Source organism: Linepithema humile, chromosome 5 (assembly GCF_040581485.1).
Source record: "Linepithema humile isolate Giens D197 chromosome 5, Lhum_UNIL_v1.0, whole genome shotgun sequence".
In the NCBI taxonomy this organism is placed as follows: Eukaryota; Metazoa; Arthropoda; class Insecta; order Hymenoptera; family Formicidae; genus Linepithema; species Linepithema humile.
Genome location: NC_090132.1, coordinates 26,326,955 through 26,341,733, shown reverse-complemented (window position 1 = coordinate 26,341,733; position 14,779 = coordinate 26,326,955). Strand labels below are relative to the sequence as shown.

Here is a 14,779-nt window from a genome sequence, read left to right as displayed (position 1 = left end):
AATACAAAAAAAGATAAAAAATGCTCATTACATTCGTTTTAAATCTTCATTAAGAGCTGAAGTTTTCCTAATTTAACTCCAAATTTAACTGTTTCATAAATGTTTACGTATTAGAGAAATGTAAATATAGCATCTGTGGCCAAGCTTGACATAGTGTTAAAGTTTACTGTGTCGTGTAGACCCTGCGCATTCCCGATCCTTCACTCGTGTCATCGCAATGTGTTCATTATCTCTGTTTATATATCTCCGTTTAATTTATTATGTCACAAAATTGCAATAGCTTGTCCAAACTTTGGATGAATTCGCCGTGCATCTGATTAGTAAATTCGCCTATAAAAAGATTATATAAAAAAAAATCCGTGTATAAGATTATTATTTACACAAATTCTCTCTGTATAGTAATTAATTAATGTGATAAGCGTTCAAATTTATGGCACAAGTTTCTGCACAAATGAATATTTGTGGCTTTATTCGAAAAACTGAGATCGAAAATGCGAACGTTTCGCAATATTTCGATGTAAATTGTGATTTCGCAATATTTCGATGTAAATTGTGAAAATTGGAAGACTAACATCGAAATGTAATTTCAAATTTAATCCCTACAATTTTGCATCGCAGCACGGAAAATAATGTGCTGTACAATGCATTCTGTCATACGTATCTCAAGAACTTAACACTATTAATCGCTCGATTGGTTAATTTGAAAATAATTAAGCACGTATATATGTGCGGACACACGAATCTACTGGCCGAGTGACATCGGTAGGTGGCAATTCATGGTCGACATTGCGGCAGAGATTGCAACGTGTATTCCAATTATTGCGAGTGCGACAATAGGACACACATCGCGGATCGTACATGGATGCGCGGATTCAGCCGGCATGGTGAATTGTTGCACTCCGAATCATCATTCGCGATTCGTCGCACGTATTTTGCTCGGCGTAGAATCGGTGAGAATTAGCATTTGTTTAGTTCTGGTCGGTTTGCCATTCGCGTTCAATTATATGTCGCGAATACGTTTCCTCGATACAGAATATTTACATTGTTCGATAACTTGACACAAAAGAGATTCATAATGTTCTGACAACAAAGATTTCAACAAACCACGCGCTCTCAACAATATTTATTAATACAAAAGAAGCATGAAAAAATTGTTTCTCACTATTCGTTCTGAACCTTCATTATTTGTTTCTTATGTTAATTTTCTTTATTATTAATTGCTACTTTTGTTAATTATTATATTTGACAGCAGATATCTAAGCAAGAAATAGCAGCAATCAGAGTTTACATAAAAAAAAAAAATACTTATTTGTTCACAATATCGTCGACAACGCAGCAATGAAAGCATCAACGCTTTTGAGAAACGTTGTTATATAAAATTATATTCTTTTTTCATCAACAGCGCAACACATATGCTATTGCAGCGGATAAACGAACTTCGTGGCAACGGAAGCCCGAGAGAGACGAAAGTCCTCTGACAAAGGGTGTTAACGTGCCAAAGGGAAGGAACTCTTCAATTACTGAAGTGAAAGCTAAAAGCAAGACGACGCCCGCAATTTATAATGAAGCAAAATACGATGAAAAATCCGATATTTTAGATGTTGATTACAGACAAGAGAAAAACAGCGCATCGAAATCAAAATTTGCATGTAGATTAACATTTTCTTTGATAAACATTAAAAAAGGTTTTTGATCTTTTAGACTATTTTTCCCCCTTCGAGGTGTTGTGTTATATATTTCATTTGAAACGTCTCTTATAAGATAAGAAAGCAATAAAATTGCTTAACTTTTATACATACATTTATGCGGCGACAATTTAAGATGCGGAAAGAATAAAAAATCACGAACTTGCTTTTGTAATGTAGAAAAATTCTACGATAAATACTAAAGTGAATGCGACTCCAAATTTTATCTAAAATTGACTAGTTCCTATTTTTTTATGAAACAGCTGGGAGACGTTTTTTGGCTTCACTATGATACGCGGCTAATTACGTAATTCTCAAAATATTCTGCTGTATTTTGGTCAGCTTATTTTCATATTTATTATTTAGCAACAGCAAAATTAACGCGAAACTGACTTAATGCAATAAAACTATAATTTGATTACAAATATATTATTGCATCGTAACTAAATTGCGCACGTTAATTAATGCTATTCTTAATTAACTCAATTTTATCTCTTGCAATGTAAATATATGCTATTTATAATACACACTTATACGTTACAAATGCATGCCAGAAAAAAGGTAGCAACGACTGTTCCAAGTTTAATTTGCGCGCATCGCTGCGATTCGGCCCGGAACTTTTCGCATTTCGATAGACGGAAATCTGTCGGGGGATTTTTTTCTCGTTGTCATGCACGCTCGGCTCGCCGCGGGCGGTACAAAACGCGGAAGATAATGCGGGTGATTTTTGCGCGGGTGGACGGACGGCTGCAGGAGCAGCATCCGTGAGGAGCAGGTGGCGCTGACGCAGGGGCTGGAGATCGCGGTGGACGAGCCGCGCCAGTCGGTTCCGCGCCTCACGCGTGTGCGCATCTTGTGTTGTGCTTTTGTCCGCGTCGCCTGCGATCTGGCGATCAGTTTGAGCAGTAGTAGTTCGCCGTAGAGCCTCGTGTAAATTTATTCGCGTCGTGGCCACGCGTCGTCGATCGGCGTCGTTAAATTAAACGCGCGCGCGCGGTCGTATCGCGTTCCTTTTCGCGATTTCCCGCACGACAGGGCGCCGGCCGAGGACGATGAGGACGACGAGGATGTGAGAACGGCGCACCTGGAGCGTCCCGATCCGTGGTGCGATGGCGCAGAAATGGTAAATACATCTGTTTATTTTGCTTTCTTCGCGCGATTCCTCTTCACGCGTCCTCTTCCTCTTCCATTGTTCTTTTTCCGCGAAACGTCTCCGCGACACGCGCTTGTTACCGCGCCGGTTATAGCATCCCTCGTTTTTTCGATCGTTCGCGGAAGTACTTCGGATTTATTCCGCTGGCCGATTGGCTGTTACTGGTTTTATTATACATATGAGCATAAAAGCGGATGATATATTCCCGGGATACGTACTGCTCTCTGTATGATTATCCCTCGTTCAACGATGATACGTCGAGCGAATATAATCATGATTCTGTTATGATAAGTAGTAATATGTGAAAGAATGCGATGCGTAGAGATGTTTACGATCCTTACAGATAGTGAAAACAGTGTCGTAAAATGGAAACAATCTTTATAGCACAGAAATCAGAGATGCAAGATTATGTACAAATGTTTGTCTTTATATACGATTAGAAATTATTTGGAATCTAATAAAACTTTCTTGGTAAAAGTTTATAGTTTGGAAATTTGTATAAGAAAAAGAGAATAAATGCTTCGATTTTGTACACTAAAATTCTTTCTGTGAATTATTTCCGCAGTAATTTATATCAATGCTTGTATCGACATTCTTTCCAACACAATATCACAGACGGGATCAGGATTTAGAAAAAAAAAACAAAAAAAAAACGGTTAATTTAAGGAACATCGTAAGCTTGTGAGTGGTTAATTTAGATTATCGTGTCTGGAGGCAGCAGTCCGGTAGCCATCAGTTGCGATTGGCTGTAATTAAGTAAAACTTTTTCCTCGATATCCGCAAAACATCAACACTTAATGGGCGATTCTTAATCAATTTGGAATTTTCCCGAGTGAAAGTGTCAGGACATCAAAAGCCCTCGAATAATTAGCGACAGGGGGGGGGGGGGGAGGAGCCCTTCTTGTCCGTCTCTCTAATTGATATAAAGTGTAATCTGATAGCATGAATGAACGAAATCGCTCTCGAGTGTCAATAGTAACGCGACGAAATTATTTTCGTTCTCGACGACGACCTTGGCGCTGAATTGACATGACATTTAGTAAACCATTCGGTTCCAATCTAAACAATTAACATCCGACCGTGCGTGTTTAATTGAATACCTCCTTTTGTTGGACATTCAATTGGTGCGCGTTCGAAATTCGGCTCGCGGTTACACGAAACGGAGCCAATTCCATGCTCTTTGTCAGAGGTCCCTTTTAACCTTTGACCTTCACCGTCATGTTACATATATATATGCATGTATAATATATATATATATATATATATATATATATATATATATATATATATATATACGTATTCTCGCGCGCAACTTGCGGCGCGATGCCCTCGTTCCGCCGCGAGAGGCAGGAGATCCCGTGGTTTCGAATGCATTAACATCGGAGTGCGCTTGAAAAAGCGAACTCCTCGCTTTCGCAGTCGCGTTTCCGCCGTCTGATAACTTAGTTTAAAACTACTTTGTGTAATGGTAACTTACAAAAGGGTCCGGGTTTCATCGCTCTGTCATGCAATTCGCCTTTCTCAGCTCTGTTGACACTACGATTTTTGTCAAGCGCGGCTGAATGCGGTACACAGAGAAGTCTGGAATCAACGAACGAGTGTTAAATTTCTGCGATATTTAATCTGACTTTCGTATCGCAAAATCACAGGGATTTGCATAATGTATCAATGCGGCACAACAAATATTTAACGGCTTCGTCTCGACGCAATCAACGAAAGATATTTTTGGACTTTGATTAATTTGCACTATATTTGATTTATAATAATTGAAAATAACATCGCATTATTGAAATTTATTTAATAGCCATTCTGCAATTTATATTTATACGCGTATTGCGCTCGATATATGTATAATCGCTTTAATTTATAGAAAAGCACAATTTAATGTAAGTAATTAAATAGTTTAATATTATTTAACATTTATTATTATTTTTGTTACCTAACGCTAGCAAAAATATTTAACTCGCAAATTGTGTAATGTAATTCTACGTTGGCGTGGATGCCATGCTAATAAAATTTCTATCGCGTGCGCGAGCGAGTTAAGTCTCCCGATTGCATTCGACGTTCGTTGTGGAATTCAGACGTTGCATACTTAATGAGAATGCGGCTGGATATGCGAGCGTTTGTTTAAACTGCAAAATACACGAAATATGCAATTTACACGTCACGCTTGCAGAAGCGGGTATCTGGCGAAAAATTTCTAGCCGAACTCGTCCGTTCCGAATCTTTCTTCGCGTCTAAACATAAACCGTGACTCCGAAATTTTGTTCTGAGTTTGTGCAATCGGACGTGCGGGAAGTTCATTTTGAAGAGTAATCGTCCGTGCGTTTGTCAAGCATATGGTAATAGTTTATGAAACAACCTTGCAGTTGTCTTCCCGGTGAACGGACCATTAATTTAAAGTTGGCTTTAATTCAAGACTAATCTCTCTGACGTCTTCGCAAGCGAATAATCGTGTTCGAAATTTTCGTCCGCATGGGAAACGCCACTAGTCACGTCACGTGAGAGGAAAACGCGACGCTGTCGAATGAGAAACGCGAGTTTTGATGAGCGATGTAAACCGCAATTTATGAACACGAATCTGCAACATTGTTACATTTTAATCGTATATATCGCGATTTTTTTTCGAAAACGTTCCATCGAAGGAATTAAGGAATGTTCGTCTATCACTTTTTCGTTGTTTTCGCAACACCGCTCATCGAAACGATAATCGGCTTTCGAGGTACGATGGGTCGGGCGAAAGCTGCACGATGCACTGCTACAATTTTAGGGAACGCGTACAAAAAACGAAATGCATATCGGCAATCGAATCCGACGATTAATATGATAGGCATTTTGATAAAATTCCATCCTTGTGCAATTTCTGTTATAATTATGCCACTTATCGCGAGTGTTTCGGTTTTCAAATTATATCTAAAATTGCTGGCTAATATAAAATTCGAGTTCCGGGTAGTCGCTTATATTATGCATCGCATCGACGAAGAGCACTTTAATGAATAATTCAAACTGCACGCGTATGAAAGTCGTAACACACATTCGCTGTTAATCGAATGGAGCACTCGGCGTCTCGTAATCTTCAGAAATACCCGTGTAACATCGCGCGGGGAGAGAGTTTTGTCGCCGCGTGTGTCATATTTAAATCTATCGCTGCCTTTTCACAATGATTTCGGGCGAGAGAAACAGAGGACAGAGAATCAACAACCTGTTGAAGCATACTTTTCAGCACACACTCGCGCGAAGTCCTTTTATCAGCGGCACGTTTGTCAGGATCTCGATTTAGCCGTGCGCCGTTTCTGCCGTGGTGCGCGTGAGAAAAATGCCTGTCGTAAATATAGCGTTAAATTAAGCGGACGTGCATCGAGAATTCTTGCGTCCGTTCGATGCGAAGACGTTTTAAATCGCGCACAGCGCACGAGCCCGGAATTCTACCGGTCGGGATCTGCTTTACGTGACGTAGAAGTAAATGTGACTTTTACGGTCGTGCGACTCCATGAATATGCATGGCTTAATTATATTCTCCGCCCGGCGCGTTTGTAAGCGATTTTCTTCTGAACCCCGGAATTTCAAATGGCGCATAAAAACGCACGATCGCTTGCTCATTCGAAATTCAGGGGCTCACGCCAAGTATTTATTAGCGTTAAGTGCGATTATGCGAACCATTATTGCGCGTTCACTTCGTGTTCCTCGTTTACATCTCTCCTCCCCCCCCCTCTCTCTCTCTCTCCCTTCCTAGTGTGCAGATAAAATTCGTGATTGAATATTCGAACTCAGATAAATCCTGTTCCAACTCCGATACCGCCTTAATCATCGCACGTCATATTATACAAACAGGATTCGCGAGTAGATACCTGTCCGTTCGTTGAATACGGGAGCAGGCGGACCGAAATAAATTCTCCTCCGCGGCGAGTATCGACCTGACTGTATTAAGTTTTGCATTCAGCATTCCGCATTCAAGATTGCTTAACCATGTTAAGAACAATGAGCTCCGACAGCAGCGGCCGGCTCGCCGGCCTCATTAACGCGCTTCATCGGCAGCGACCGCGCGCCGCGCCCCGTTGATTTATTCAATAAAAGGGAAAACGGAACCGCGCGCGCTTTACGGTTCATAAAACTGGCCGTTTAGTCTCTTTTGACTTTATGCCTCTCAGTTCTTTTTACGGCGCTCCCCGACGGAGAAACTTTCATTGCGCGACCGCGAGAGAGGCTCTTTTTCTCATCCCTCCTGCCCTTCTCTCTCTCTTTCCTTTCCTCCCCCTCCTCTCTCTTTCTCTCTCTCTCTCTCTCTCTCTCTCTCTCTCTCGGTTTTCCTTCTCCGTCTCGCTCGCTCGCACGTTCCTCTCATTTCCTCGTGCTTCCTTCACCCTTTCCGAGCCCCTCACCTTATCCTGCTCAAGGTCAACCAACGGAGGATGCGTTGCCATGGCGACACACGAGCTCGGCATGACGTGCCGCCCATTTCCATCCCTTTTCCGTGTACAGTGCACGTGCCCTGCCCGCCGTGTCGCCGGCGGTGTAGGCACGTCCTCGTCGGCGAAGAATGAGACATCGCATAATTTTGACAATGCGTCGGCGAGAACGCGTCGCGGCATCCCGACCCGAAGGACGGATACGAGAGTTCGGGGAGGTAGTTTGAGATTGAGTCCGTCGTTCGCGTTCGCTTACTCTCGGCGAACTAACTTCGAGCCCTGTCGTATAACGCGCGCCGCGATATTGCGATGGTCTAATTACCAGAGACAAAGCGACCAGCACGCATTGTTAGATCGCATTGCGAGCGCAAACATGTCAATATATACATAAATACCGCAAAATTGTATTTCCAAAGAATACTGACGCGCAAATCGTATTGGTGCGCAAATCGCTGGATTGGAATCATTGAATTGTATTTACAAGAGCGCACGATAAAACGCGTTTAAGGAAATATTTGATTACACGCAAAAACGAAATGTCCTTAAAATGATAAATTATTTTCCGCGGTGTAATAATTTTCACGCTTTATGCAAAACGTGATGTTGTGTGTATCTCTAGTTTAATAATTAAAATTTCATGAAACGCTTTTATTATTAATCGTATATTCGGATTATACAAAAAAAAAAAAAAAAAAAATACGCGTTGAATTAAATCTCATATTGCGATAAAATAATCAGGGAAGAGAGAAAATTAATATCGTGTCAGATTATGTACTCGAAGATCTGAATATCGCGGTAACGGACTTTATTTCCTCGGTTCTTCGTTTCTCGGTTGCTTCTTAAATCCCCATCGTTATTAAATCGCAATTATGTCCCTGTTATTCCGCATATTGTTGCCAGCAATTTCGTAACTCGGGAATACGTCGCGGTAACCAGGTTAGATGGGTGCCATTGACATCGAAAATGCCAACCGACCACCTGTAGAAACCATCGTTAAAGCCAACCTACTGTCGTCGCCAAACAGCCGTAGTAACTTAGTAATTATAATACGTATACGCGTTAATGAATTTACCGTTACCGCGCTTTCAGTTCAATCTCGCAAATATTATAATGCGCGATATTGGATAAAGATAAATCGTTTGATTGATTTTATTATTGGAATAATATAAGTACATCGCAATGTTCTAAAATTATAATTCAAATTTATAAATCACAACAAAGTTCGTGATAGAAATCTATGAATTTTCGTATAATAGAAAGCATTTGAAGAATCGAAACGCACACATGCAAAACATATATCATTGATATATTTTTTTAATGTACGTGTGTATATTATAATTTTTCAAAAATTTCTTGCGGCACATAAAATTTTAAACAGAATTCGAGCCGGAAATTCCTGTTGCGAAATCGTTCAAAGTGAACTGTAAACATAAAAGCTCGAAATATTCTTTGTGCGTGGAAATAGCTTTTCCGACAATATTTCGCGTTAAATCTGATACATTTTCTAAGATTTCATATCTCTTTATTTCGAAATACTACTCTCTTCGAAGTGTTTAAAGAGAAAATGAAGCTTCCAGATATCAGGAATATTATAGTATAATTTCGTTCGGTCCCGTAGAACATTTATCTTGGATGTATCGTACTTGAATGGTGTACACAATGGCAGAACTGCAAGGAAAATAGTGGGAAAATCAGGAAATACGAGAAACAATGAGGTGGACGGTGCTCTCACTCAGTTTATGTTACAATCCCGAACGTTTCCGGAACTCGGGTGGAAAACGGAAAGCCGAGCGGCAGTGCGGAAGTTTTAACGACTTCTTACCTATTCCGCAAGAGTACCGTTCGCGTTCATTTCGCGCTCGAGTGTGCCCTAGTGCGAATACATCCGTGAAAATGCGTAACGCCGACTGCATTCACGAAATTTACGCGGCATATAAATCTAAAAAAAAAAAGGTCACGCGCCACCGGACGGCGCGGTATAAAAAATTTAAGGAAACGCGGCGCCGTATATATTCGTTTGGCGATCGCACCGGGAGAGGCTCGTACTTGCCGGAACGGGAAATGGAAAATATCGCGCGCGTGCAGCGCGATATAACGAGGCGCGGTTACGAGCGTTCGGAGATAAATGCGACGGGCAGAAGCGTCAGCCGATTGAACACGCCGATATATTTTCCGCTCGGATTCATCGTGCGACGCGCAGCGTAGCGCCGCGAGCTTTTTTTAACGTCACCGTGTGAATCTTCGACTTCGCGGCTTTCGTTCCCGCACACCCTTTCACGCCGCTCCATGTAACGCCTTTCTTGAACGACATGTTAACAGTCTTTTTAATCTCGCGCGCTTTTGTGCGACGCGTTGTTATTACGCCGAGCACCCGATCGTGCATCCGATTGACAGGCAATTGTCGGTGCATTGTGCGCGAGCATCCCACGGCATGATTACAGCTGCGGGGTCCGGCACAATGGATCCCGCATGATTGTTCGTATTCTCTTCCAGCCGCTATGGGCGGACGCGGCTTGTGTTACATTTTTCTTAGGATTGTCCGTGACGCGCGTATATATATCTGCGAATTCATGTGGAGCTTCGCACCCGCCGGGCGATACCACCCTCGTCTGGCTGTACGCTATACGTTCTGATTAACCGTGTACCGTCGGCTCCCAGTGGTATATATCGCTCACAGATCGGACGCGAATTCGCAGAGGCTATTCTTTATCCTAACTCTAGTCCTTCCTTATCCTGTCTGTTCCGCTTTAGCACATTTCGTTGGGATCACGCTTGGAGTACAGAATCGCGACGCTCGCTCTGTCATTCTATCAGCGGTTTCAGAGAATTTAACCACTCTAATCTCCTACTTTATACGCGCCGAGATTCACCCTTACGTCTGCGCATACTCACAGTCGTGTCACTAATTTAACGCGATAATTCATTGCCTCGCATTTATTTGCGTAATCAAATTACGAGAGTTCAGAAAATGATTTTCTCGCAAGGTTGCAAATATTCAACGGGATATTCCATATTTTCTAGAATATTTATTTTCGGTTCCTGATTCTTCCATCAATCGATTTTTTCTTAATGAAAAAAAATATGATTACACCGCTCTGATAAAAATGTCACATGTTTTGATTAACTAAACACTTATTCTAATTGCGCGACATTAGAGGACGTTGCTTATTGCACATGCACAAATATTGACGAAGCGTGCACAAACTGCAGTTTCTTGCGTTGTCAATTCAGAACGTCAACGATCGCGATTCTATCTCTGTCTGTCACGCCGCGTTGAACACATGCCATTTCGTGCACATGGTCTGTACGCGACAGGCATGTCTACACTGATTGCCAAAATTTTCAGTCATTTACATACGTCTCTCAACCAGCCAAGTCGAACGTATTGCGATGAATTTCTCGAAATAAAACAGCTTGAGATAAATCTTATGCAAGATTCATTATTCGAAAGTCAGCCGGGGTTGTAATTTTCTATGTTCGACGTTCATTTGATAATGTGCTAATTCAAAAAGATAAATGGTCGGCACTTTAATAGAATGGTAATAATTAGTTCATTATTATTTGATATTCATTGTTATCTGCTTTACTTATCTTGACGTATAATAAATATATTCAATAAGTTATTAGCGTTCTTTAAGAATTCGCAAATTAATTCATGGCTGCATAATCAAGTGAAAAATAGAGAGAATAAATATTCGACGCGCCGCTATCTTTTTGCGCAGACACTAACGGTTTGAAAGTGTGTTGCTATTTCCGTGGGTATTTCTGGATAGGAGTTAAAAGAGGAAGCTACTAAAGTGGCAACGTAAATAATTACTGAACTTTTAGGTAGACCCGCGTCAGCGCGCGAAACGCTCGCTTGCGGAACGACATTTTTCTCTGCGTCGTCGCCTAAGACTGTCGCCGCCTTATCGCGGTGGCTTGCTCGATGTATCACCAAAGAGTAGATATTATCAGCCGCAATTTATTTTTGCGAAAGAGACAAGGAACGACGCGGCCGCCGCCGAGGCGTTTCTCCTTTCAACAACACGTCTCTGCCGATCCGCCTTGAGCAATTGGTTCCTCGGTGACTCGGAAAATTCGTTCGGAAAATACGTCCAACGTAGGCGATTGCTTTCGCGTCAGTTACGATCTGCTTTTGCCGCCGTCATGCATGAGAACGCATTTCGCCGATACGGTTGCTGGAATTTAATATGCCTCGCGTATATCGCATCGATAATTCTCGTCATAAAACAACCCAGGCATAAAACGCTGAACGCATCGAGAAATTATTTGACGCTTTTCTAGTCATCAGTCAACGTTTCTGTATTTAATGTGTATATTAATGTGTATAGACAAAAAAAAAAGAAGAGGCGGAAAAATCGACAATTAATTCTCTTCTCCGGAATTTCCACTTATCGAAAAATATATTTTTGAGTCGCTCTCTAAATGACATTTTTCATTATCACCAAGTCAACGAATCTGCGACACTATCGCGCAATACATTAATTCGCGCTCTTCCCCGATCTGAATAAAACAGACAGTACTTATACATTCACTGTTTACTCCTCGCACTATTAATTGCTTAATAATTATTCGGATGAGACGCGATAAGACACGTAGCTCCCTTATCACGACGCGCAGGTATCGTGCTAACGACAGATGTTATCGGCGACAATTTATCTTCGAAGGGGGGGGGGGAAAGGGAGTAAAAAGAGCGACGCGACTCCCCGGAGAGGATGCACTTTATGAGTCGAGAGAGTGAGAAAGCTACTAGCTCCTTCGAGAGAAAAATTCTGCTCCCGACGGGCGCGGCGTGGCACCTACGTCGCGCAGCACGATGACAATAGCAAATCGGCCGTCGACATTAACACCCCGCAGTCACGTCTCCTTCAGGATCAGACCTTGGCTGCGCCGTCGCATGGGTTCTTGAAATAACTCACCTCTCCTCGTGCTCGAGTTAAATTATTTGCGCGCGAAGCGCGTTCCAAGACGGGGCCGAACGTTAATTCGAACGAAGCGTGTCCGCTTTCCTCGTTTTGGTGCACTGCGAGGGATTAGGCGATATTTTAGCGCGGAATTTTCAGCGTATTCCGACGCTCATAGATTCCGCTCGTCGAGCCGATAATTTGTGTAATAAATATTCCTCGCATTAAATATGTTTTTCATAATTTTTTCGCCGCTCCTCTCTCAAGTTTATAAATCTCTTTTACCGAAGCCTCGGCGAGAGGAAAATGTGCCGACATGAGAAATTCACAAATCTAATATAGATTAAGAGTCATTGTGAGCTCGTAGTTAAATATATGACTCGCGCGTTGTGTGGAAACTGCACTAGTGACGTTGAAAAAGATTTAATGTCATAAGCAACGAGGAAAACGATCAACACGCTTCTATAGTTTCAATGCCAATAACATCAGCGTTACTGGTTCATTAGTTTGTTCACGGTCATTCCAGCTTATTTACAGCCCCGAGGTAACACTTATTTTACGGCCACTGCATTTTGCGGAATTCACGCTCTAACAGAATACCTCTGGGAGGGAGCCGATCATGCATTAACCAATGTCAAACCTAAATCCGTTAAATTAGCATGCGTGTTCCGCATGCTTTAAATCACCTCCACTTTCCGGAGTTGATATCATTTTTTTTTCTAAGATATAAAATGCTCGATTTTATTCGAAGCCTATACGTGGACGACAGCTGAAATTTCTCTCTGCAGGGCGTAAAATTAATTTTACCGAGTCAACAATTTCATTTCAGATGTATAATTGCGACAGAATGCAGGCGTTGTTCGAGAATGAATACAAATAATTAACGGAGGAGATTTCAACGTTGACGCATGTTGACATTCACGCATCGCGATAATCACCGTAAAAATAATCGAGCGCGCGAATGGCTGGGGATTATATCCGGTAGCTCATAAAAATTATAATTGTGCTCACGGTGAGAATCAGATGCCAATCAAGGAGGATTTGCACGTCGATTATGCGGCTTAAGCCCGCGTCGGATGTGTCGGACCGGGCCGCTGTTTGTTGAGTTGCGAGATGATTATCGATCGTCGCAATATTATAGCGTAATAAATTTTAATAGGCAACGTCGAATATACACGCGGTGATCGTCGTTGCGTTAACCGCGTTACACTCGCAGATGACCCTGTTTCGCTCGAAAATATCCGCCGTTATATTCCGCCGGTGTGGTTGTATCGCCGTTCGATTTACGGAAGCGACACGCTGGGTCCACCGAGAGAGAAAGAGAGAGATTTTAACTCGCCTGGCCGCCCCTTTAAAGTCCCGACGTTTTAGCGCCGATTGCTCTCGCCGGCTTCGCGCTTTTACGCAGCTGCGCCGTAATTCGCACAGAGGCTCAGGGTGGGATTATTCGGAGTCTAATAATTCTTGGAAGCGACCAGCGGGAGGCCACCGCCGTGCAGAGAGGTGTTAAAGGGAACGTACCTTTTTCTATGTATTACACAGTTTCAAAAAGTTTAGGGGATACTTCTGAATTACTCCGCGGAACTTTAATAGAATTTCAGGCTTATTGCCGAGACACTCAATGCGTAGAAATTCGTGAAAAGCTCTTCTGACATTTTCTAGAGAGAAAGAGAGAGAAATCGATTTCGAATTCGTCAAGCCAGCTATCTCGGAGATATCCGCACATTCCGGAACGCCATTTGTATTCGTCCTTGAACTGAAAAACCTTCCTTCTGCGTAGGTAAAACAATCACTCGCGACGCATCGCTCTACTCGCCGATCTACGCACGGCCGTTTTATAAATAATCGCCAATGTGGTGCACGATTCGGGAACGGCGCCGGGCACTTCAATCTTTTCCAGGTCAGCATTAGCATATGACTGACGGAATTTATTAGGTTTTTACGCGATATCCATCGGCATCCAAATTAATTCAGATTTATCGAGCACGATCATTAGGGATATGCGCGCGCATTAGCGCCCCATTATCCGCTTATTTATTATTTTGTTGAAGCGCGATCGATTTATACAGCCGCGCGAGATACTAATTTTGCTATCCAATTTGCATTCATGATACAGATAATAGACGGGATAATTTACGCAACAAAAATCATCTAGGCAAAAACGGAAAATTAAATTGTGGCCGAAAACAATTAGCGTTAGTGAAATTGATCCACGCTGTCTCGGACAATAATTTATCTATGCTTGGATCTCGCATCTGCTATAAACGCGTCAATCTTATTTCGCGCCAACTTCGCTCAATCTTCTAGAGTGGGCCACAAGAATGGTAGATAATAAATTCGGGCCACAGCCTCAAGGAGCTTCATTAGGACGGAACAGCCTCAAAGGAACTTATCTTCCGGTTCTCGGGCCGAATAAAGAGTCAAAGATTTCTTTTCCGCCGGAACATCTCCGAGCACCTCCGAATGCAAGTACTTTTTCTTCGTCCTCCCCTCGAGCTTTGTTCCCCAACCGACGTGCGCCGTAATCTTTACGGCCGCTATTCAAATATTCTCCACTCGCAGATTTCAGCGTGTGCGCACCGAAGCGAATCTATGTGTCACCGTCGATTCAAATATCTCGGAATTCTC

General features: G+C 42.3%; 1 protein-coding gene across 3 annotated transcripts in view; it reads left to right on the top strand.

Moving 5' to 3' along the window:
• The first annotated feature begins 2,477 nt into the window (after positions 1-2,477).
• Dgk (diacyl glycerol kinase 1) overlaps positions 2,478-14,779 on the top strand; it is a 79,922-nt gene continuing 67,620 nt past the window's right edge. For all 3 annotated transcript variants that reach the window (XM_067355018.1, XM_067355017.1, XM_012364815.2), the window contains exon 1: positions 2,478-2,808. The gene's annotated coding sequence lies outside the window, so the exon portion shown is untranslated. The remainder of the gene's footprint in view (positions 2,809-14,779) is intronic.